This window comes from Vulpes lagopus, chromosome 10 (assembly GCF_018345385.1).
Source record: "Vulpes lagopus strain Blue_001 chromosome 10, ASM1834538v1, whole genome shotgun sequence".
In the NCBI taxonomy this organism is placed as follows: Eukaryota; Metazoa; Chordata; class Mammalia; order Carnivora; family Canidae; genus Vulpes; species Vulpes lagopus.
Window position 1 is genome coordinate 34,243,952 of NC_054833.1, and position 22,481 is coordinate 34,266,432.

Genomic DNA, 22,481 nt, shown 5'->3' on the forward strand with positions numbered 1-22,481 from the left:
CCCTTGGCTGGTCCAGCAGGGCATGCCTCTCTGCCTGAGCACCCAGCCTGGCTGAGTGTCTTTGCGGTGTACAGCCCCACCTACTGCCTTTGGAGAGAGGCCCTACGTGCTAAAGCTGACCCAGCCTTCTGGAAAGGGAGCTCTGGTCTGCTCACGGTGCTGAATAGACACAGCGGCTGTTCCGGCGGAGGGAAGGGGGGGTGTTTCTACCCTGGCCAGCCAGCTTCCCGACCAAGACCCCATCTGCTTTGCTGTGACATCTCAGCCCGGGAATATGTCCCAGCCAGCTCCCCAAGGAGGGGGGCTGCCTTCCCTGTGTTCCAGGAATGAGAGAGCTTCCTAATTTAGTCTGTATTTGCCTGAGATAGATTTTTAATTAAATAAAGTAAGAGCCTGATTAGAACCTGCAGAAGATATGAGAGCAGAATCAGATGGTATTCCAGCAAAATTGCAAAGCAAACACTTTGCCTGGAACAGAGGGAGACCCCTGGGGGTCTTCCATCAAAGCACCAAGTGAGGAGGGCAAATATGAGAGATTATAGAGCCAACAGATGTGCATTGTTAAAATATGCATCCGCCAGCAGCCTGCTTGGAGAAGCCAGAGGGCCAGCTCACAGGGCCCCTGGTGCTCCAGGGAGGACATGGGGACCCAGCCCCAGCGGCCAAGCCTAGAGTCACAGACACATTAATTAGCCTTGTATTTCCAGCTCTCGGATGCAATCAGGCAAGGAGCAACTTGGAGCTGAGCATTTACTATCCTGGGAGGCAGCGGGAGGGAGCTAGGGGACCAGGAGAGGAAGAGGGGGAAGGGGCAGAGCCAGGCAAAGACACCGCAGCCCCGGCCCAGGTTAAGGGCCAGGCTGCATTCCCTCTGCGGCACGGAGGCCCACACCTTAACTCTGGCCAGGTCGAGACAGGCATCTTTCCACCTGCAGAACTTCTCAAGAACGGCAGGCTTGGAGGCCACTGTCATGGTCCTGCCATTAACCAGCTGTGTGATCTTGGCCCAGTTGCTCAACCTCTCAGGGCCTCAGTTCCTCATCTGTAGCATAAACGTGGTGATGAGTAAGATGCTCCCTAAGAACCGCCGGGCTCCCAGGAAGCCACGACTTCTGCAATAAGGAGTCCAGCTTGCGGCACCAGGCACCAACTAGTTTAGGAAAATGCCCTCCCCCCGCACCACCACTGGAACCAGAATTCATGGGGGTGACTGAGGCCCAGAAGGGAATGGAGTGTTTTGTGCACCATCCTACTCTGAGGACCTCTCAAAGTCCTGCCCAGCCCTGGGACTCTGGACTTGGCTGTATGTCTTAACCCCAGAGCCCGCCCTCTGTATGCAGCTTCCAGGCAGGGACTCAGCTTAGCTGGACGTCATAGGACCCCCACAGACATGTGCAGAGCTGCGCTGTAGGCGGAAGAGCACGGGCTGGAAGCAGGACACCTACATGCAGCTTACTCGCTGTGTGACCTTGGGCCACGTCCTTAGCGCTCCCAGGGGGCCTCTGGTCCAACTCTCTACAACCAGCACTTAGGATAGGGTAGGTCCTTAATAATTGTTGGAGGGTTTTTTTTTTTTAATAAATGAATGAATGAGTGAGTGAATGAAGTTTCTCATCCTTCATCTATAAAATGGGGACAATAAAAATACAAATCTCCCAGAATTGCTGTGAGCCCCAAACTAACACACACACACCTCAACGCTAAAGTGCCACACACTCTAAAGCTACGTGCACGCACACCCATGCACCTGCAGACAACTCCTTCTCCCACCTGCAGGAACCCCAGGGTTGACAATACGTAAGGATGAGTCTGCATTTGATCTTTCTAGCTGCCTGAAAATTTGAGAAGCAAGGAGTCAGAGGACCCAGGACAGGAAGGCAATGGGAGGCAAGGTTTTGATCCACAAATATTTCCTGGGCACTGATTAGGTGCCAAGCACTGACCCAGTCATATGGGATTTATTGGTCAGCAAAAGAGAAAAGCAGCCCTGCCCTGGTGGAGTTTGTGTTCTAGCAGTGAGAGGCAGGGCGGGGGGTAGAGAGAGAGAATGAGAGCCAATAAGTAATCCACAGATTAAACAGGTGCATTGTGTGGGTCCGTAGGACATCGGGTGGTAATGATCGCTGTGAAACAGAGAAAGCAGAGCAGAGTGAGGGGGCTCGAAGGAGGCAGGGAGGATGGTGGATGGCGGCTTAATTATTAAAAAGGGTGTTCTCCTAGTCTTCCTCCCATCTCCCTCGTCTTCCCAGCCCGTTCTAATATTAACTCTGCTGTCTGGTGGCTCCCATTAGAAACAAAGCTTTCTAAATCAACATGAATTATTTAATGATGGAGACGAAGTCAATTCAAATAAAAAGAGCATCTTTAAAGTGATGTCAAGCTCCAGACACTGAAGGGGCAAACAGAGAGGGTCCGGATGGGTCCTTGAGTCTTCAGAGCCCCCACCCTGCATCTCTTCTCCGGGGCAGCTGAGTGGCACAGGCCCCCCGAACCCCCCGTACTGGAAGCAACCCCCACCCCAGTGCCCCATCCCCTCACCCTCCGGGTAGGTGGGTCCAGAGAGAGACAGTGATAACCTGGGTCGTCCAGCCGACACGCAGCCTGAGAGCCTTTAAAAGCTCCCCCTCCAAAAAAAAATAAATAAAAATAAAAATAAAATAAAATTTAAAAAATAAAAGGGCCCCCCCAGAAACAGGCGGCAAGAAACCCAGCGGCAGTCACCCCGTCGGGAAGGAACAGACCACGCTGCTCTTCAGGTCCCTGGAAGGCACGTCCAGGAAGCAAACCCTGGGCCAGGGCCGGGGGGGTACTCCGGAGCCTCTGAGGCTCTGTCAGCCCCTGCTCCAGCCCCCTCTCCGCCCACCCCCCCTCCCTGCCCCAGGATGAGCACTGGCTGGGGCTCCCTCCACCGCCCACACTCCATGCCTTCCCTCCTGTGCGCTGCTGCCACTGGCTCCCCTGTCGGGGTTCATCTTGGACATCACCACCTCCAGGAAGCCCTCCCTGAACCCCACACAGCCTGGCTGTCCCACTCTGCTCCCTTAGGCTTCCATCCACATCACAGTCACAACACAACACTTTATACTGAAAGTAACCGTTTGCGTGTCTGTCTCCCCCACGGGGTCTCCGGGCACCCCCCAGCCTAGAACAGCCTGTGGGCACATGCTCGGTGCTCGGTAGAGCTCGTCATGTAACTGTAGCAGCAGGGCTGCAGCAAAACCCCGAGGACAGGCGACAACTGGGTCATATTGTGCCGTATTATGTTGTGTCTAGAGGGGCGACACGGCATCAGGGTAAGAGCCCAGGCTCCAAAAGCCAGACTGCCTCCCCTGGACACCTGGCTGTGTCACTTTACAAGCACATGACCCTGGACGAACGAGTCACCTAACCGTTCTGCCTCAGTTTCCTCATATGTAAAATGGGGGAGCAGTCCTACCTGCCCTCTTAGGCTTATAGGGAGGATTTAGCAGGACAGCTGATGTAGGACATTTCTCAAAACAGCACCCGGTAAGCAGCAAGGCACAGACGCTCCGGCTGTTGCTAGGGTTCCTCCTGTGATGGTGATTACTGTTACTTGTGCCGCGCTAGGCAGCACCAGCAAGCAACTGTTCCTTCCTGGGGGCTCAGGCCCGTGTCCTGGGGAAGCCTTGCCATCCAGCACGCGAGGCCGAAAGACGCGATCCCTGCAGGCCCCTCCGGCTCGCACGCCTGGGAAGACGAGTAGAATTGATTTCCTTATCTCCTTATTAAGCGTGTTTTGCCTGGGCCCCGGCCTGGTCGTAGGTGCCGTATCTCATTTGTGCTGTGTGCCTGCTTCCTGCCACATTCATTACCCTGCAATCACCCCCAAATAGGGGCAGCAAACAAACCAGAGATGGGAGAGAGGAGCAAAGCAAGCATCTTTATCTCCTGCAGTTCCAGATGGGCGCCGGCGTCTGAGCTATTGTGCGCCTCAGGCCCACCCCCGGCCCCCACCCCAGCAGCCAGCTCCTTCCTGCTCCCCCCGCCCCACCATTCCGCCCTTCTGGGGGGGACCCAGGCCAGCATTTCCCTGGGGGCCGGAAGCAGAGTCCCCTCCTCCGTGTCTCTTGGACCACTGCACTCCCCTCCTGATCTAACTGGGTGCCTACCTGCTTGGGCAGGTGACAAGGTGAGCCACAGGGCATTGAGTCACCATAAGGTGACTAATAGTCTCTGCCTTCTAGATTATATTATAACATAATATAATTATACTAGATTGTATTGAGGGTCGTTAGCCATATGCCCCCCTGAGTAGCTGCCCGTGGCTGTTGTCGGCGGCAAGTGGAAGCTGGCAGGAGGGGCAGGGATGGAGGGTCTCTCTGGAGGTCCCTGTGGCCACCGGGTCGAGTACCCTGACTTCAGAGCTAGGCCCTCCCCCATGCCGTCCCCCCCCCCCCCCCCCCCGACCCTAGCATTCTCCCTGGTTCTCTAATCTGCCATGGAAAGGAACGCCCCCACCCCCACCTGCCATCTCCCTGTTCTTCGTTTCAACCTCAGTGTCAGAACAACTTGGAAGGCTCCAGAGCGTTTGCGGGTCCGTCAGGGATGGAGGCAAACTCAGTGCTCCCCTCTCGGCCTGTAGGCAGGAAGTGGGGAGACCTGCTGCAAGGGACACTCAGCTCTGCCTTACCCTACCCAGACTCAGCCAATGAGAAGGGAGCTAACTGGCCTAATCAAGCATCCTTGGTGGGGTGGCCCTGATGCCCAACACTGCCCTGGGCTGGACGCAGCATCCCAAATGGCCAACCCAGGGCCAGCAGCCCCCCGCCAGCTGCCAGCATCTCTTGCTTTCAACACCAGCACAAGCAAAGGCAGGGAGATTCTGCAGGATCCCACTGGGTCTGCTGTTCCCGGCCTCCACCACCCCATGTGTGGTTCTGCTGACCCCTCAGGGACCCCATCACTACATGACTGGGGCTCCCCCAGGCAGCCCCGCACCCCTGAACGGTGCCACCATCACACTCAGGGCACTGGCACTTCTCCGGGTCTAAGCAGGACAGGGCCATCACCTGAGGTGGAAAGACGTGCATCATTGCCCCAGTTCTCCCCCAGGGCAGGCCGGGATCCTGGCCATGAGACCCGGGATGATGGTGTGTAACCATCTCTGGACCCTGACCTCTCCGGGAAGGACGTGCAGATCCACACCACGGTTTGACTGTGATCCCCCTTCATCTGATGGTGGTTTGGGGGTCGCGTCAGAGGGACACTTGCCCCATTGATCCCTGGCCCCCCCGCAGCAAAGAGAATCTGTTCGTCCACCGATTTAACCCTGGGAGATGCTGAGCAGCCTCCACTGGCCAGCAAACTGGAGCAGGAGCCCAGCCCATGGAGATGTGCACAAGCCGTCTCTCACCATCCCTGCCAGGCAGGCCTTGATCCTCTGGCATCCCCTGTGGGCCATTCGGTGTGGAACCAACAGCTTTGGGGCTTCCTGGGATGCTAGAGCCACTTTCCTGTAGCTTTCAGGGTTGGCTGCCTTGAGAGGGCCCTCGACTCCTCTGCCATCACGGGGCCACGTCCTCTGGCTTGGGCTCAGCTTCCAACAGCCCTGCATGCCTGGAAACGCTCGGGCAAGAGCCCACTTCTGTCCAGGTGCTGGAGTCCTCCGCCAGGGAGACAGGCCGGCCAAGTACAAGGCTGCCTCCCTGTTCACGCATCAATCTTATCCACACACAGACACCTTACCTCAAGGACAAATGCACCGGTGCGCACGCACACACACGCACACACGCTATTCAGAGCACGGCCGAATCATGATGGAAAGGCACGAGGGCACTCAGTCAAGAGAATCTGTCACTGTTGGGAAGTGGACAAATCTTGGTAACTCAAAAGTATTGACCCTCCCTGCGTGTCAGGCCCAGGAATGAATGTAGTAGGTGGAGCATGATAGCCACAGCGTGAGGCCCCGCTTCGCTATTGATTCCTCCTAATGAAAAACGAAATGCAAGGGGGAAGAGAGTCACAGTGAAGGAGAGGGGGGGCCGGGACCAGCGGGTCCCACCAGGAAGGACTCACCTCCCTCCTGACTCCTGACTCCTGGCTCCGGGGCACCGTGGGGGTGACACCCGGACTGTGGCCCAAGCCAGCCCTGGGAAAGCCCAGCCTGGCTGAGCTGGCCAGGGAGACCTCCGAGGGTAAAAATAGCTCACCACGTCTCCGCTCCGACCTCAGCCGGGCCTGAGACGAGAGTTTCATGGCAAATTATGGATTTAAAACTAGCAATGAATCTCCATTACAGCATGAAATGAGAAAGGAAAACACCACTAAATGAAAGCCTTCCCGGGCAGCCAACGGGCCAAGGGAGGGGTGGAGTTTGAGCAGGGCATGTAGAGCCCCAGTTGCAAGCCCAAAGCAGACTCACAGGAGCAGGCCCAGAAAGGAGGTCCCGGGGGGTGCGGGCAGAGGCAGGAGCTCCAGGGAGACCCCTGCTATCCTAGGGAAGTGGAGGACACCGCGGGGGCAGAGGCCCGGCTGCCAGCACTTCTCTGCAGAGCAAAGAAGCACAGCTGCCTCAGGAGGGGGGGACAGCCAGAGCTTTGTGATTTGGGGGCCGTGCTGGGATGAGACCCAGCCGGTAGGTCCAGCCGGCAAGGGGCATTTCGGGAGCCCTGACCCACTGCCTGGGTAGCCCACCCACAGGCCTGTAGGCACCTGCTCACCGTCTCTCACCATCCCTGCCAGGCAGGCCCTAAATCTCCTTTCATGGATGAGAAAGCTCACGCACAAAGAGACCCATTAACTTGCCCAAGGTCATGCAACAAGAAAGAAAAAGGGCTAGAATCTGGATGCCAGTCTCTCCAGCTCCAAAATTCTTGCCCTTTCTGCTAAGCCATGCCCTTCCCCTCTTCCAAGTCCGGCTCCAACTTCCTGCCGCCTGACTCCTTGCCTTAAGATCATGGACCTCTGGGACACAGGTCTCTTTCCAGCCCCATGGAACTCCAGGAGCCCTGTCTGAGCCATCAGACCGTCCTAGGGCCCTCTGACTCAGCGAGGAGGTGAAGACTTTCTGGCACCCGCCACCCTGACCTCCACAGATGCACCTTGGAAGCCGGGGCCCCTAGACCCCCAACATCCATTTTCCATCCCATTAAGTCTCATTATCAGAGGACTGCCCAGCGCTTCTTGGCCCACTGCTCTGGGCCTCGACATTACTCTGTCTGCTCAGAGGAGGATTTTCTAGGTGGGAGCATCATAGGCGCCCAGAAGCCCACACATGTGCTCCCATTTCACAAAAGTAAGTAGCTGAGCCCCACAACCCAAGAAGGCTGGCTTCCAAAAGAGTGTCACATTTTCACAAGTTGATCAAGGTGTTTGTAAATGTTTATAGAAAGGGGGAACTTTCCATATGTAAATATGTCAGGAACTGTGTTAGCAGCTGAAAAATCACCCGGTGCCTGCTGTGAGCATCATTGCAGCCGCAGTGATATGAGGCAAGAAACAGAGGAGCAAGCCAATGGCCACACAGCCATCTCGTCGGAAGAGCTGATAGGGTGGCCCCACCCAAATGCATCACTTCCTCTCCACTCTGCTCGCTTCCTCTCTGTCGACACACATTCCCTAGGATGATGGACCTCATTTTGCAGATGGCTCAACCGCCATCAAAAAAGAAAAGGAAAAGAAACATGTTACAGGCTACACAACGCATGGAAAGAAAGAAGAGTCTTCTCCACGTCTATAAGACAGAAAGTGGGGCTCTAATGAAGGGTCACCTGGGACAACCCTGGCCCTCCTCCAGCCCCAGCCCCCAAATACCAAGTTGGTCTGGACAACGGTTCTGCGGAGGATGGAAACCTAACCTTGATTTAGAGAACCAGAGCTGGAAGGAATCCACCAGTCGAGGGTCCTTCCTTGGTTCCATTTTGCAGCGCGGATCTGTACACCTTCTGTGTGCCAAGTGCTGTCGAATATCCATCAGCGTGTGGCCCGATAGACTAACAGAATAAAACCTCCTGCCTTCGTGGGACACGTGTTCCAGCAGAGGGAATTAGACAACAAACATTTCAACGATGCGATCGTCTCTTAGAAGGTGGTAGAGCAGAGAGTATGGAGTGGAGTTTCTTAAGGAGAGGACAAGTTGAGCCATCAGGGTAGACCTCCCAGAAGAAGTGAACTTTTTTTCATCTTTCCCTTTGTTTTTTAACTGCTTTCTTGAGGTGTAACTTACATATCATTAAGCTCCAACCATTTTGAGTGTATGGCTCAATGATGGTTAGTAAATTTATGGAGTTGTGTGATCACCACAATCTTTGGCCATTTCCATCAGCCTATAAAGATCCCTTGTCAATCCCTGTTCCACCCTCAGTCCTTAGGAACCCCTGATCCTCCTTCTGTCTCTATGGATTTGCCTTTTCTGGACATTTCATATGAACAGAATCATACAGTATGTGGTCTTTCCGTCTGGCTCCTTTCACTCAGCATAGTACTTTTGAGATTTGCCCCTGCGGTAGCAGGTATCAGTAGTTCATCTCCTTTTCTTGCTTTTTATTGATAAACATTCTGTTTACCCATTCATCACTTGATGGACCTTTGGATGGTTCCAGTCGTCAGGCTGTCGTGAATAATGCTACTATGAACATTCATATACAAGTCTATGTGTGGGTATATGTTTTCATTTTTCATTTTTTTCTTTTTTTGAAAGAGAGGGGTTGGGGAAACAGGCAGAGGGAGAGAAATTTCAAGCAGATTTCCTGCTGTGCGCGGAGCCCAATAGGGGGGCTGTCTCACAACCCTGAGATCATACTCTGAAGTCTCATGACCCTGAAATCATAATCTAAGCCAAAATCAAGAGTCGGCCACTTAACTGACTGAGCCATGCAGGTGCCATTTTTTATGGGTAGATTCCTAGGAGTGGAACAACTGGCTCATGTAGAAAGGTTATGCTTAACTTTTTAAGAAAGTGCCAAACTCTTTTCCAAAATGGCTGTGTCATCTTATTCCATTCTCACCGACAATTTATGAGAGTTCCAGTCTCTCTATATCCTCACCAACTCCTGTTACTCTTTGGCTGTTCTATTATGGTAATCCTAGTGAGTTTCGAGTGGTATCCCATTGTGGTTTTGATTGCCTTCTCCTAGTGACTAATTATGTTGAGCATCCTTTGATGTGATAATTATCAATTTCTTTATGATTTATTTATTTGTTTGTTTATTTATTTATTTATTTGAGAGAGAGAGCACATGCACAAGCAGGGGAAGGGCAGTGGGAGAAGGAGAGAGAAAATCTTAAGCAGATTCCACACCCAGCATGGAGCCTGATGTGGGGCTCGGTCCCAGGATCCTGACATCACCACCTGAGCCAAAACCAAGTGACGGACGCTTAACTGACTGAGCCATCCAGGCACCCAATAATTATCAATTTTTATCTCCTTCAGTGAAATGTCTATCCAGACCTTTTGCCCATTCTTAAATTGGATCATTTGTCTTATTGTGTTAGAAGAGTTCTTTATATCTTCTGGGTATAAGTCTTTTATCAGATATATAATTTGCACATATTTTCTTCCGGTTTGTGGCTTCTTTCTTCATTTTCTTAAGGGTGCCTTTTGAAGCACAAAAACCTTTAATCATAATCAAGTCTAATTTCATAGGGTTTTTGTTCTATTTGAATTGTGCTTTTGATATTATATCTCAGGGCACCTGGGTGGCACAGTCGATTAAGTGGCCATTCTTAGTTTTGGCTCAGCTTGTGATCTCAGGGTCATGAGATTGATCCCTGTGTGTCAGGCTCCTTGCTCAGCAGGGAGTCTGCTTCTTATGACTCTCTCTTCTTCTGCCCCTCAATTTCTGCTCTCTCTCTCTCTCTCTTAAATAAATAAATAAGTCTTTAAGATATCTAAGAACTTTGTCTAATCAAGGGCACAAAGATTTATTCCTTTATTTTCTTCTATAAGTTCTACAGTTTTAGCTCTAACATTTAGTCTGTGATTCATTTTAAATTAATTTCTGTGTAATTTGTGACATAAGGACCTAAATTCATCATTTTCTCATACAGTTATCTGGTTGTATCTCAGAATCATTTGATGAAAAAATTTTCCTTTCCTCCACTGAATTGCCTTAACATCTTCATCAAATATCAACTGACCAAAACTGTAATGGCTTATTTCTGAACTCTCAATTCTGATACATTGACCTATAAGTCTCTTCTTCATTCCAGTACTACACTGACTTAATTATTATAGCTTTATAGCAAGTTTTGAAATCAGGAAAAGTAACTGCTCCAATCTTACTCTTTTTCAAAATGATTGTAGCTAATTTGACTCCCTTGCATTTCCATTTAAATCCTAGGATCAATTTATCAAAATGGTTGCTGAAATTTTGATACAAATTGGGTTGAAGCTATAGACCAATTTGAGGAGAACTGTCACATTAATAATATTGAATCCCCTAATCTATGAACATGGGATGCCTCTCCATTTATTTAGATCATTAATTTTTCCCAATAATTTTTATAGTTTTCAGTGCATGCTCTGTACTTTTTAAAAATTTATTCCTAAGTATTTTACTCTTTGTGATGCTACTATGAATGAAATGGTTTCCTTAATTTCTTTTTCAGACAATTCATTGCTAATATATAGAAACACAACTGATATTTATATTTGGAGCTTGGATCCTGTAACCTTCCTATAGCCACAGTTTTAGATTTTAATAGTTTTTGTGAATTCCTTAAGATTTTCTGCATATAGGATTATCTTGTCTGAGAGTAAAGATAGTTTTACTTTTTTTCCAATCTGACCCCTTTTTCCCCTTGTTGTATGACTAGAACTTCCAGTACAGAGTTGAATAGAAGTGGTGAGAGTAGACATCCTGGCTTTACTTCCAGTCTCTTTCACCATAAGGTATCCTATTTGTAAATTTTACATAGATGCCCTATATCAAGTTAAGGAAGTTTACATCTCTTCCTACTTTGTTGAGAGCTTTTACCATGAATGATACTATGTTTTATAAAATGCTCTTACTGCATCTATTGTGATGATCGTGCGGTTTTTGCTCTTTATTCTATCGATGTAGTATATTACATTAATTGATTTTCAGTTATCAAACCAAGCTTGCATTTCCAGGATAAATTTCAGTCATGTTGTATAATCTTTTTCATATATTGCTGGCTTCAGTTTGCTAATTTTTGGTTGAGGGCTTTTCATCTGTATTCATAATGGACAATGGTCTGCAGTTTTCTTTTCTTGTGATGTCTTTGTCTGGCTTTAGTGTCAGGGCAATACTGGTCTTATAGAATGAATTGGGAAGTGTTCCTTCCTCCTCTGTATTCTGGAACGTTTTGTGAAGGATTGATATTATATCTTTTTTAAACATTTGATAGTATTTATCATTTCTTTACTTGATTTACTACTTAGGTTTTCCATGTAGAAGGTGGCTTCTTTTTAAAGATTTGATGTATTCATTTGAAAAAGACTGTATGTGTGCACATGAGCGGGGATGGGGAAGGATAGAGGGAGAAGGAGAAGGAGAAGCAGACTCCTGGCTGAGTGGGAAGCCCAATGCAGGGCTCAATCCCAGGATCCTGAGATCATGACCTGAGCTGAAGTCAGATGCTTAATTGATTAACTCACCCAGGTGCCTCTAGAAGGTAACTTTTTGAACAAAGATTTGAAGAGGTGAAGGAGTTAGCTATGACTCTTATAACAAAATCCTCATATTAAGTGCAAAAGCAGTCACTGAAGGTTGGGTTAAACAGAGGAGTGGATGATCCAAGCTCTATTTTTAATGACTGCTGGATTGAGTACAAATTACAAGAGGACTGGGGTGGTGGTGGGGGAACCTGTTAAGAAGCTCTTACAGTAATACAGGTGAAAGCTGAGGGGACTCCGACCAGAATGGTGGTAGTGGAGGTAGTAGGCAGCAGGTGAGAGAAAAAGAGAGATGTCTAGCAGTGCCAAGGTTTCTGGTGTGGTGTCCTTCAGCCCCATATACTTGGATGCAAACATCTGAATGTAGATGTGCATTTCTAAAATTTTTTTTTTTAATTTTTTATTTGTTTATGATAGTCACAGAGAGAGAGAGAGAGGCAGAGACACAGGCGGAGGGAGAAGCAGGCTCCATGCACCGGGAGCCCGATGTGGGATTCGATCCAGGGTCTCCAGGATCGCGCCCTGGGCCAAAGGCAGGCGCCAAACCGCTGCGCCACCCAGGGATCCCTAGATGTGCATTTCTGTGTGATGTTTCACATTCTCACAGGAGTCAGTCAGTACTCTCCCTAAAGCTTAATAACTAATATAGACCAACTTATTTATTTTTAGGAAACTATGGCCCAGAAGGGCTGTGTTACTTCCCCAAGGCCACTCAGCTAACTAGCAGCAAAACTAGGTGCTTTTTTCACTGCCTTGCATAGGAGAATGTGTGATCATATCCCCCCACCCAGTCTAATGGGACCCCCCTCTCCCCTGCCTACGAACACCTGGGGTGAGAGGACAGGTGTGCTCAGATGGCCTCTCTTCTATTTCTAGCTTCTAGTGCCCCCCTGCCTCCCAGACCTGGGTGGTCCTCCTCGTGCCCACGCCTGCCTTCACACTCACCTCCCCATCTTTCCCATTGCCCTTCGTCCGTCTGGGGTCCATGGGCTCTGAAACCTCCCCAGGCAGATGTGGGAGGAAGCCTTGCTGCCATCTGCAGCTCCCTTTGTCACACAGAATGGTAGAAAAGCAGCAGCTTATCTGTGGAGGAGAATGAGGGCCCTTGGCTTTTATCTGTGCGGAATCTTATCTAAACAGGCTCAGGTAGCAAGAGCGAGAGAGAAAAATAATTAAGGGAAAGGCAGGTGAAACGCTGACATTATTATTACTTAAGTGCTGCAAAGCTTTTAGTTCTTGTTTTTATACCAGTGACACCCAGTGAGGGGAAATCAGCTCAGCCCATTATCTGAGCCACACACCCGCTCACCCCACCTGCCTGCCACCTATAAATCTTATTCAACGGCTTCCATTGGCAAGACAGAAAAATAATTAAGGCGAAGGTGGGTGAAATGTTGATGTTATTACTGTAAAGCAACAGCCTGTTTAGTTTCTACACCAATGAAATGCAACCGAGGGAAATCACTTTTCAAGATTACCTTCCTGAGATGCAAATCCGAGAGCCTGAATCTGGGCTCAGAGGAGGCGGGCGCCAAACCAGGCAACATTTTCAAGTCTGTGGCAGTCTCTCCGGGGCTCTTAAGCTCACAATTTACCTTTTGACTGCATCCTATTTTCTCTCAAATCCTTTATTTCTCACTTATTTATTGACTAGAGACACAGTACCAAAAGGAAAAAAGAGAGAGAGACAGAGTGATTCTCCAACTGCTGGTCTTAAAAATCCATCGCAGGAGATGGCTCTCTGGAGAGAGGATTTCAGCACTCTCTGTGAACCCGTGCTTAATTGAATCACTTTACTCCAAGGTGTGTCCACCGGCTTCTTCTGATTGCCACTGGACAGGGGAGTTGGCCCATCTTATCTGCCCAGACAGGTGGGCTAGAGGAGCTATGGGCAGCACTCCTGGGGCAGGCGTCTAGGCCTCACACACAAGACCAGCTTGGGACTCTGTCTTCCCTATAATCGTGTTGCTCCCACAATGTGTGTCGAGTGCATTCCCTATGCTAGGGGCACCCTAGGGTCTACCAAAGAACGAGGGACTGATAGAGTGGACGGGGGTGGCATGAATCCCTCAACCCAGCTTCTCAAGAGGCAGCTGTCAATAGGCAGGCCAGGTCTCACACACACAGAGACGTGTCTGCTTAGCTCCCAGAGTATCTGCAGAGTTTTTGAAATTCTTTGCCAACATTTTAAGATTCTGAAGGGTTTTGTATTAAAAATTCAGATTTCTGGCTTCTCTTGCAAAGACCTGGCAATATCAGGCCCATTTGCCTGGTGTGGCAATAATGGATTGGAAGCTCCCATCAGTGTGATGTGGCTCACTGATCCTCACTCAGCCACTCGGTGCATTCACATTACATTGAAATCTGCTGTCCCCATTGAAATCTGCTGTGGACCTGCCTTGAGGGAACTCGCAGTGTGCACCTGGCCCGAAAGCAGAAATGGAAGCAGGACAAGGACAGGAAGGGAGGCTGAAGGCCAGCAGCACCCAATCTGCCAACAAAGTCACCAAGGTAGGCTGGAAGGAGGGTTTTAGGTGAAGTTTGAAGCATGAATGGAATTTGGACAAATTCACCAATTTGTCATAGATGAGTGGACACATGTTCCTTCCCTGCTAATGGCTGCTCTATTGTAAGGAGCCCAGTACTTATGCCTGAGCTCTCTCCTGCCACTCACCGCCTGGTGTAAAAACACTCTGTATGGAGCGTGGCACATAAATGGGACCTGTGACGGGCTGGAGCTGGAGAATTTGCTCAGCAGGCAGTGAATTAAGTAAAATTACACTCACATTTCCTGACATGGTTGGGGAGTGGCGTTTCCCTCATTAATCTTGTATTTTGTTTAATAGAGTTATCAGATCAACATCATACCCATGTCAGCACTGAAAAATATAAGAATGAATTAAAAATATATCCCATTTTCCAACTGAAGCTAATATGAGTCTCTGGAATACCTTGTGGCCAGCCTCATTTGACCCAAAATAGTCTTTGGTTCTAGGTTTTTCATGCTGCCCTGTATAATAGGGTCTCTGAGGACTCCCAGCGGAGCCTCTAGAGCTACACTGTCTGATATAGCAGCCGCCAGCCACAATGGCTATTTGATTTTAATTTCAAGTTAATTAAGTTCAAATAAAACTAAAAATATAGCTCCTCAGTCACACTAGCCTCACTTCAAGTGCTCAATAGCCATATGTGGCCTTGGGAAAGCTGGTTTAAGTGGGACTCAGGCATTCCTGGGTCCTCTCACCAAATCCCATCTTTTCATACTCCAACAACCCAACAGCATCCAAGGTTCAAAGGCTTGGACCTGGAAATGTAGAGGTTGGTTTCCCATAAGAACTAGCAATATCATAATGCAGTCACTGAGTGGAAGCTTCTCAGTAATTCATTCGCTCCTTTATTCAGCAAATCTGTATTCAATTCCTACTCGGTGTAGAAGTGTCAGGTACAAAAGGGAGATGCAGAAATAGTAAAGCATCATCTCTACCCTCTAGGAGTTTGTGGCCACAGGAAGGAGAAAACATATAAACCACTTAACTGTCATATGAGGCAGAATGAAAGAAATGTTTGAATACATAAGCAAAATACAGAGAAAGTGTTCATTTCAACTGAGAAAATCTGGGAAGACTTCACAAGGGAAGTGGTTCCTGAACTCTTCCTTGAAACAATCAGTAAGATTTTAGTAGAAGGAGGACGAAAAAATAGTCATCATGGCACAAGCAAAAGCACAGAGACATCAAAGAACAGCACACTCTGAATGAAGAGCCAGGGCTCAGGGGTGATGGGAGTGGGTGAGGAAGGAATGGATAAGTGAAAGGTGATGGAATAGATGGGGAAGTGATGGAGTGGGTGAGGAAGTGATGGAGTGGATGAATGGAAGCGATAGAGTAGATGAGCAGAAATGATGGAGTGGATAAGGAAGTGATGGAGTGCGTGAATGGAAGTGAGGGAGTGCATGAGTGGAAATGATGGAGAAGACGATTAGAAGTGATGGAGTGGGTAAGGAAGTGATGGGGTGGGTGAGGAAGTGATGGAGTGGACGGATGAGGAAGTAATGAAGTGGATGAGGAAGTGACGGAGTGGGTGAGGAAGTGATGGAGTACATGAATGGAAGTGATGGAGAAGACAAGTAGAAGTGAGAGAGTGACTGAGGAAGTGATGGAGTGGGTGAGTGGAAGTGATGGAGTGGCTGAGGAAGTGTAATGGGAGGCGGAGCTCCCCATCAAAGGGCTTGAACTTTGGTTAGGAGCAGTGGAAACCATCGTAGGTGTTTGACTAAGTTGGTCTCCTGACCGGATGGCCCTGGAAAAGAGCAGCAGGTGCGTGGGGCGTGGGTCTGAAGGAGGAAAGTGCCGGCTAGGTTAGTGGAACAACCCCAGTTTGATGAAGCCCTTGCTGGAGACAGGAAAGGGGAAGAGCTGGGGCGAAGAGGCATCCCCAGGGGTGCTCAGCCATGGGACTCGCACCCCATTCAGTTCAACAATGATTCTAGCAGCAAAGATCCCGTGATGCGTGATGCCTAAGAATGCACAGGTTCTTTAGTAATCCAGAAGTTTCCATCCCTCAAGGTCCCAAACCTTTCTGATAATTGGTGTTTGCTGAAGGCCCACCGGGGGCGGCCGTGCGAGGCAGGGACCTCCACCTGGGACCTAGGTGGGAGAGTGCAGGCCGCAGGAGCCCGGTGACCTGAGCGCCAGCTCCGCCCCCACAGAGCCACCCACTTCCCACCTCCGGCCCCTGAGCCATGCGTTTTCTCAAAGTCTCCGAAATCACGAATTCATGAGAGGGTTGGAGGGATGAAAATCACGGGTGCGAGGTCGCCTGCGCCAGGCCAGCCCCTTCCCTGTCGGTGGCACTCAGCGTGCCCCGGAGACTATTAGCACCTCTCTGGGAATATTTAACTGAAAACAATTTCTAGTTGGGATCTGTTATAATTACTAATTAGATCTGATTATAATTATCTCTCGCTGCCATCCCTTACCTGACACACAGGATAGCACAAGGCCTGGCGACAATTAGCAGTGAGCCTTTCCGGATACACTGGCTGATTAGGAACACAATTGCAGGGTCGGGGGGAAGAGCCTAGCTTATTAAGGGAGGCTGCTGTTTACCAAGGAATGTTGTGATCAAATTAGATTAAAATTAATGAGGGGGAAACTCAGAGTGTGGAAATGTGCATTTTTTCCCTCAACTCTCTCCTTTTTTGTCTCAGCTGGTGACATCATTTGGGGGGAGAAGCTGAACTCCCCTTTGTGGTCCCTATCTTCCCCCTACCTCGGGCTTTTGGGGGTCAGATGGCCACCCCGCCTCCTGCCCCCTTCTTCTCACCAGCCCGGTCCAGCCCCGGTCTGATTAAGAGATTTGGGGCAAGTGGCCCGAACTCTCTGAGCCTCAGCTTCCTCGTCTGTAAAATGGGGAAAACACTTGTCTGTGAGCCAGACACCCGCCCCGGGTACCAGCAGGCCTCTGGTGGTTGGGGCGGGCTGCGTGCACAACAGGGGTCTACGGGCTCTGGGAGCCAGAGACCACGGGCTTAGTCATCTGGAAACTTCTGGGCTCAGCCCCAGGCTTGGCTCACAGAAAGTGCTGGTAACTGCAGGAGGAGCTTCACTAGACCCCCATCCAGCACCAGTGCAGGAGCCCCCCCCCCCCCAAGCACGGCAGGCCCCTCATGGAGAAGAGATGGCACCCCAGGTGCAGCCGCCCTGTCCCTGGGCACTCGCACAGGTGCCCTCGGGTAACGTTCCCATCAGAGGGGTCCACCCAAAGAAAGGTAACGTGGGTGCCAGCATGAGATCGGTCTGGTGGCTGCGGGCTCGGGCTCTAAGGAGATCCAAATGATTTGTTTCAACCCCCCTGCACCCCTTTGACGTGCTACATGCTCTGGGGGAGCCAGCAGAGATGCTGGGCAACAGAAGTGGGGAGGAGGGGACCTGCACACTCACATGCACACACACACGCCCCCCAAACAAGTCCTTAAGCCCAGGTACATGCAAAGTACGTTCCCCTATATGAAGTATGCTAATTTATGCAGCTGCTCTGGCTGAGTATTTGACCTGCTGTCTGAAAGGATTCTCAGAGGGATCCAGGAGCACATTTTCCTCTGCCATTGCCCCCACTTGAGTACGCCCAGCTCCCCCTACGGCTTGGTTCCCTCCCCAGCAGGTCCCGCCCACCCTCCTGGGCCTCCAAAAAGCCCTTCAAGATGATCATAGCACTGAAACTGGGGCGGCTGGTGGGGGGGGGGCTGGCCCCAGCTTCCGGGGGACCAGAGATAAGTTTCTGGGACTTAGGATCTGTGTCTGTCCCAGTCAGCCGGGCCCTGCTTCACAAGCCCTGACTCCCAGCCTAGCACACCTGGCATGGAGTCTTCCTGTTCTTCATGAGTCTTCATGTCACCCCAGCTTTTCTGGGGGCTTCTGTTCAGGGTTCTGACCTGGTGAAAGAGAAAGCCAGGACTAATGATGTACTCTATGTTGGCTAATTGAATTTAAATCAAAAAAAAGAAAGAAAGAAAGAAAGAAAGAAAGAAAGAAAGAAAGAAAGAAAGAAAGAAAAAAGAAAGAAAGAAAGCAAGCCCGGGGCCAGCCTCAATGCTTTGCAACCTACCCTAGATTTAACCTCCTTGTCCAGGAATCGTCACTCTACCCGACCTCCTTAGAGGTCCTCCCTCCTGTTGCCTCCATCAAACCCACCCCTCCCTCTGAACTTGGCCAAAGACTTGGATTCCCACGTACATGAGAAGTGAGCCGGCCAGGAGCCACGGTGGCAGAGAAGACACTGGACTCCTAGTCAGATTCCTAGGCCATACCCCCATGTGCCTCTCTGACCCTCAGCGTCTTCTTCTCTAAGAATTCAGAATACCTGCCCTGCCAGGCTTCACAGCTATCGCCAAGAGGAGGAGGAAGGTGTACGGGAAAGCCTGTCGCGAACAGCACGGTGCCTCACCGTGGTCGGCGCACAGGCCCCTTGGAGAAGTGGTTGGCCATTTCTGCAAAATCTGTTCCCGTCATCTATTGCTGGGTAACAAATCACCCCGCACTCAAGGGCTTTCGATATCGGGTATCACTTATTAGCTCTCACAGTGTCTGCAGGTCAAGGAGCTAAAACCAGCTCAGCAGGATGGTGGCTGCAGGACGGTGCACGTCTTGCACAAATGCTTGGGATTCCAAAGTGCATGTCCAGCCCCCGCTGGCCAGCGCACTGGAAGTGTACTGCTGCCCCCCAGGGCGCCCAGAGCAGCGTGAGGCCTCGGCCCATCTGCCCCTTTGTTAGCCATCTGCGTGTGGGAGCCCCTACCCTTCCTCCCCCCAACACACTCACAGCCTGCCTGCTGGCTCCCCACCCCCCCACCCCAGCGCTGGTGTCTCGTGGCCAGAATCCACGTGTGGCATCCTCTGAGCCCACTCCACCCCTGCCCCGTGGGGAGTTGCTCCCTCTCTGGGGGCCGGAGGGCAGGGCAAGGGCAGCAGACATCTTTCCTGCCCCTGCCGAGCTCTGGGGAGCCAGGGATTTAAGACCAGCAAACAGGAGGTCAGTTTGCCAAGATCCGGAATCCAAATGTGGCTTTGACTGACTCCGGCCGGGCTGGCGTCTGCCTCTTGGCACTCGGGATTCTCGGATTCTGGCACACTCACAGGGACTGAGTACACTCCGAACATTGGGCCACGGGGCATCAGAGCTGGAAAGGCCTTGGGGACCCACTGATGCAGAATCAGAGGCCCTGGGCGGGAAGTGTGTGACTTAACGCACTCCGGCCTCCAGCCTCAGTGACCCTCCCCCCACCCCACCCCACCCCATGCCCTCCCTGGCCTCAGTGACCCCCTGCATGCCCTCCGCTCACTCCTCTTCTCCCAACGCTGGGCACGCATGACCATCTCTCACCTTCCGCTGCAGCAGATTCCTGTCCCTCAATGCCTGCCACGCATGCTGCAGAGGCCTGTGAGCGTTCCCCGGGCCTCAGCTTTGCCGGGGCTCCCCAGGTCCCTCCTGGGTTCCCAGGCACCCTGCATCTCCCCATGGCAGCACCTGCGTTGTGTGGGGCCCTCCCCCACCTGGACTCTATGTCCCCTGCAGTCAGGGTCCGGGTGCCCTTGCTGTCTGCACCCAGCGCCTAGCATGGACCCAACAGAGAGCAGCGCTCAGTAAAGCTGTTGCGACAGATGAATGAGCATCGCACTCACCGCAGGCTCAAGCAGCTTTACCTTCAGCGCCACCGTCCAGTGTGCTCAGGGGTCCAAGGACAGAGGAGCCACTGGAGGACCTGCCAGGCAGGTTTTCCATCCAGCGGTCCTTCCCTGGCCCCGCGCGTTCCCAGCAAGGGAGCAGAGCCCTCCCCTCCCACCGCCAACAAGTCAGTTCATGGTTTCTCATCTGATGATTGGACATAGTAACTGCCTATGTAAACGGGCTGTTATGAAAATCCGAGGGGTGGGGGTGGGGGCTGCGGGTCAACGTGTTTCCCAGGCGGTGAACTTCTGGAGGGAAGTCAGAAGCCGCCTCCCTGAGCCAGTGGTGGGCTGGAGGTGGCCTGCGCTGCCCGTGAGAGCCGACGGTGCATTCCCTCCTGACTCTGCCATTGGCGGCACGTTGGTAGCTTGAAATCCGCCGTCATGGGAGGGTTCACACTGTAGAAATTGCTGAACACTCCAATCAGGGTTTTGTTTGGTGGTGTGTTGGCTTTGGAGAGCTGGTTTGCTGGCACGCCGTTGCCCTAGACCCTCCCCTGACTTAAGCTGAGTCCTTCGGCAAGGCAAGTCGTTGTACCCGTCTCCGTCCCTGTTTCCAGCTAGAAAATAGGAACACGTATCCCTGGCTGTTGTCCCCACTATTCAGAAAGGCTGTTGGAAGTGAATGGAAGCACCCTGAGCTCTTTAGCAGAACCAGGCTGGAGAACTCCCGAGTGTGAGCCATCATTCCCGGTGATTAATGGCCTTTATTATCATCACCCTTCGTTGTAAAATAAGCCAGAGTAGTGACTAAGCAGTGACTCACAACTGGAACTGTGCCCAGACTGGAGAGACAAGGCTTGTGCCCAGCAGCCTCCAGGGAGCTGGCCAGGGCATGGCCTCCACCAGGGCACCCATGAATCAGGCCACAGGGCCACCCTGGAGAACTGGACCAACAGGACGGGGCCCCCGGGAGGCCTGACCTCTGACCCAGGCTCTCCCCGTAACTCACAGGTCAACTCAGGCTTCTCCCTGGGAGCCCCCAGGGATTGCCAAGCAGCTGGAATAAGACCCTGTATGCAAAAGCTATTGGGAGTATGAAGTGCTCACCTAATGCCAAGTAGGGACCATGGGGCGCAGAGGGGGCCTCTAACCAGAGCCTGAGAGCTGCACGTGTCCTGCTGGGATGGAGGCCCCTCTGCAGATGGAAGAACTCTTCCCCCACCACGCAGTGGGAAGCATTCATATTAAGCACCTACCATGCGCCCTCGCTGTCCTAGGCATTAAGGATACAACAGTGAACAAAACAGGAAAAGTCACTGTTCTCACAGAGCCTCCATCAGGGGAAGGAGACAGACAACAAACAAATAATTCTATAATGTCGTGGGTGCCATAAAGCAACACATAGCAAGGTGAGGAGGTGGAGAGGGGTGCTGCGAAGGTGCAGTTTTATCTGCATACCTGGGGAGGGCCTCTTTGAGTAAGTACCATATAGCCAAAGATCCGAAGAGACAGAGAGAGAGTGAACCAAGCAAACATTGAGAGAAGGAACATTCCAGATGTGGATCATAGGACATGCAAAGGCCCTGGGGCAGGAGTGTTTGTGTAATTCTCCAGAAACAGCAAAGAGGTCTGTGTGGCTGGTGCAGAGTAAATAGAGGAGAGACTGATAAAAATTAGGTCAGAGGGAACAAGGGGCCAGACCTTACCGGATCTTGCAGACCACAGTAAGGGCTTCAGATTTTGCTTGATTCAGATAGGAAACCACCAGAAGCTTTGAGCAGAGGAGAAGGCTATGAAAAGGACTTCCCAGGGGAAGGGGTGGGGCAAGAATGATTGCAGGAAACAGATTCAGAAGCTGCTGACAAGTCCAGGTTTTAGGTCGTGGTGACCTGCCAGGTAGCAGCAGCACAGATGTGAAGAGCGATGAGATCTGTGCGTGTTTACGCAAGGGGAGCCATGGCAAATGGGGTGTGAGAGGCAGAACTAGTCAAGGGCACACCTGCGTGTCCGGCCTGAGCTGATGAGAGGTCAGGACTAGCAGAACCCCAGTGTCCTGAGCAGAGGGCACCCACACGGGCTCTGGGGGGGAGCGGGTGTGCTCTCCGAGCTCCCCTCCTGCCCCGTGGTCCTGACTGCCTCCCGTCCACCCCTCAACTTTGGGAACCACAGGTCTGAGGGCACACACAGGGTCACCTCATTGCTGAGGCACTGCCACCAGGCTCTGAGGAGGAAAGGCCAGACAGAAGCAGTGGTGCAGGCCCTCGGAGAACCGAGTCTGCTCTGGGAGGTGACCTACAAACATACGAGATGATCCCATAAGGAGACTTGGCCAGCAAGAGTAAGTGGGATGGGGAGGGCTGTGGTCAGTCAGGGGAAGCTTTGGGGATGAAGCAGAACTTGGGTCTGGAGGATGAACCACTCTGGGGTCACCCAGGGAAGGCAGAGAGGCCCTGGAGGCAGGAGGAAGGGTTCATAGAGAGGACCTCTGGTGGGTCAGAGGGCAAGAGAAGCTGCGCCAGGTGACAGAGGGCCTTGAAGTCGGGCTCCATTCTGCAGACAGGGGGAAGCCGCTGTGAGGACAGAGAAGAGCCCATGTGCAGGCCCACCCCTGAGCTGTCCCCCTCCACCTGCTTCATTCCCCTCTGCCTTCCCGCAGCCCCTCCCAGCCCCCAGCCCCCAGCCCAGCCCAGGGTCTGAACAGCAGAGCTGGGTCC

The 22,481-nt window shown here is 51.6% G+C and overlaps 1 protein-coding gene across 2 annotated transcripts in view; it reads left to right on the top strand.

Annotated features, from left to right (window-relative positions):
• The window catches only part of KIRREL3 (kirre like nephrin family adhesion molecule 3), a 540,945-nt gene that overhangs the window by 455,673 nt on the left and 62,791 nt on the right, over positions 1 to 22,481 (top strand). The window lies entirely within an intron of this gene.